This window comes from Acyrthosiphon pisum, unplaced genomic scaffold, assembly GCF_005508785.2.
Source record: "Acyrthosiphon pisum isolate AL4f unplaced genomic scaffold, pea_aphid_22Mar2018_4r6ur Scaffold_20916;HRSCAF=22526, whole genome shotgun sequence".
Classification (NCBI taxonomy): Eukaryota; Metazoa; Arthropoda; class Insecta; order Hemiptera; family Aphididae; genus Acyrthosiphon; species Acyrthosiphon pisum.
The window spans coordinates 36,256-39,347 of record NW_021770325.1 but is presented as its reverse complement, the minus strand read 5'-3'; positions in this window follow the sequence as shown (position 1 = coordinate 39,347).

Sequence of the window (3,092 nt, the reverse complement as noted above, 5' to 3'; positions counted from 1 at the left end):
CAGAATATTTGAAAATGCTATGGTGTAGTAGAAAATGCTTATATTAACATTCGGTAAAAATGTCTCTACGGTAAATTCTTTTAGAGTTATACCAAAACCAAAATTGATTATGTCTAAAATCAGTTTTGCGTAAAAATTACCGTTTTTTCCTTAATTTTTCATTTGTTTTTCACGGCGCTAAAAACTGCTGGAAAATTTTAACTTTTGACCCCCAAAGTACCAACTAGATTCACTTTCCTATCAGAAAAGGTATTATTGAAGAAAATCGAAGCATTTTTTCTGTCCTAAAAGGTGATGACAGACATAAAAAAAAATAAAAAAACACATCATTATAAAATCAATACATTCATCGCTCCGCTCAGAATCTAAAATGCGAGAAAATATTATGATTGAATATAATTTTAGTTCTATATTTTATATGACTGTGTTAAAAATCATTAATGGTGATTGAGATAGGTAAAATCCACAGGAATTTGTCATGTGAAGTTTTGAACATTACTAGCCGGGTATTAAACGACAAATTAAACATACATTTTGAATTATGTAGAGTTGGTATTTTTAACGGGCAACGAAGTGCACGGCGATCAGCTAGTATGTATATAAAATGTATGCCACGATGGTTAAATTTTCGGCATTTTCAACAGCATACTCAAAATAAACGCGATCAAAATGTAATTCCAACTGACCAATTAGTCGTTTAATTTGTTTCAGTTCCGGATGTTCCGGTATAAAACATAATAGTAAATATAGTAGATACCACGCATCCTATAATCACTGTAGATAAATAACTACGTAAGGTTGAAATAATGCATTTTTAAACAATAATAACTTTTTTTTTATTTGTGATATCGGAAAAATAAAAACGATGTTGCACAGTAAATGTTCTCATCTTTACAGTGTGAAAATTTCGTTTCTTAGTTATAACTATAGCCTTCTCGGTTCTTTCCCGCGCAAAACAGTTTTTGTTTTGTTGTACGTTTGTAAGACGGAGACAACACATGCGGGTGTAGCGTCCTCTTAAGAGTGTTTTTCCAATGTAGCCATGTAGGTACCTGTATAGATAGCCAGGTAGGTACACAATTATAGATAATGAACTTTTTTCAATTGCAATAAATATATGTTATAAACAGTGGCGTATTTTCAATTTGTCTGAATATGGTACTGTACATAGGAACAACTATCGTATGATAAAACAATTGTTGTGCATTGATAAAATCCATGAAGTCAAAATAGTATGGTATCTTTTTATTTTTGTCAATAAAACTATTTCTATAGCCATTCATATACAAATCGATAACGAAATCAATCAATTGCCGAGATTGTCGGCGACGTATGACGGCGGCGGGTCGGCTTAACGCACACGCATGCACATCAGTGGCATATTTAGGAATTTTGTTAGGGGGGAATGAAATATATAATAATTAATAATACACCCATCATAAAGCCATACATACGTACATTATATTATACATTTTTAAAATTCCCTAACTTGTTACCAATATTGCGATTAGTGTCAGTCAAGGCGAAATAAAAATTAACACAAATTGTATAGTACTTGCCTTATAATTTTTAACATTTATATTAATTACTTTATTAATTTTTATACTTATCTCATGATTTTCCAAACAAATTGTTTTATTTGTACTAAAATAAGAAAATAAAGTGTCTTTATTTTTTTTAGTATCACTCATATTGTTTTAAAACTTCACAGTTAAAAGTTAAAACTAACAAGACGCAAAAAATAAAGTCTACAACAATGGTTAATATGGCAGAGAGTCAGTACTCGGAATAATAACCGTACCATGATAATATAATAAACTAGCAATAAATTTTCGAAAAATAAACCCGCCTTAAATCCATGATCTTCATAATCATTTTGTTTTATTTACCGACTGCTTAACGAGTTTATTATAAACACTCTTGCAGGAAAAATAATTCGCAGAAACAAAATACAGTACAACATATTATATAGGTATATGTTTTTGTTGCCCGACAGTCACATATGCCGCCAACAATTAGTGGCGATTTGTATATCAGAGGGGTACAATAACCACGATTAGAACATTTAGAAAGCAGACATAGGTACTTAAAAGTAATAACATATTTGAGAAATACAGAAAATGAGACAACTTAATTAAATATAAACTATAAAAAAAAAAAGGTCAAGGGGTGATCTATCCCCCCCCCGTAAATACGCCACTGATGCACATGTCAACATATTCAATTAGATCAAAATGTTCGAAACAATTTTATGAATAAGAAACACCTATACGCCTGACAGCAATTTAAGTACTTATATCGACATCGTTATCGTGGTTTGTTTCAAAAATATAAAGATATTTGAATTGGTAAACAAGTTTATTTTGCATCCGCCGGACCCATAGGTTCAATGTCGATAAAAAAAAACTGAGGGTGCTTAAGTTTATTTATTTATTTATTGTGATATTATATGGGTTTGGACCCAGTTACATGAATTGATTAAATTAATATAATAGCATTCTAAACATAATTTTAAAAAGTAAAAATAGTTAATTAATAGAACAAACAAAAACATAAAAAAATTTTATATGTGTAGCAGTAGCAATACAGTAGGAATACAATAGCATACGAAGAAAAACAATAAAAAATGATAAATTTACTAGTACAAGACAAGAATATAAATAATATTAAATGTACATCAATTAATATTGCATAAATAAATTAGCGAAACATGATTTTTAAATGAGTGAAATGAATTATAGCAAAAAGGATCAACGTTCCGTCCGTTCCAAAAGTTCTTCATTTTTCAGTCATAGGCCATAGCATTGAATTTGAATCGATGCTGAATGCGATAATACAAAAATATATTTGAGGCCTTGAGAGTTGAGGGTGCCAACACACCCTAAGCTCCCCCCTAATTGCGCCTATGGTGTCGGACTGGTCTGAGCGCTTTTCCAATTTTAGCAAATTTCTGACGAGAATAGACATTTTAAATTTTATACATTTTTCGATACTTAGTATTAAATATAATGAAAAATATTTAAAATATTAAATATATGCTCCGACCGATGCAAAGTTAACTTTACATTTTTAAATCGGACAATTAGAAGTAC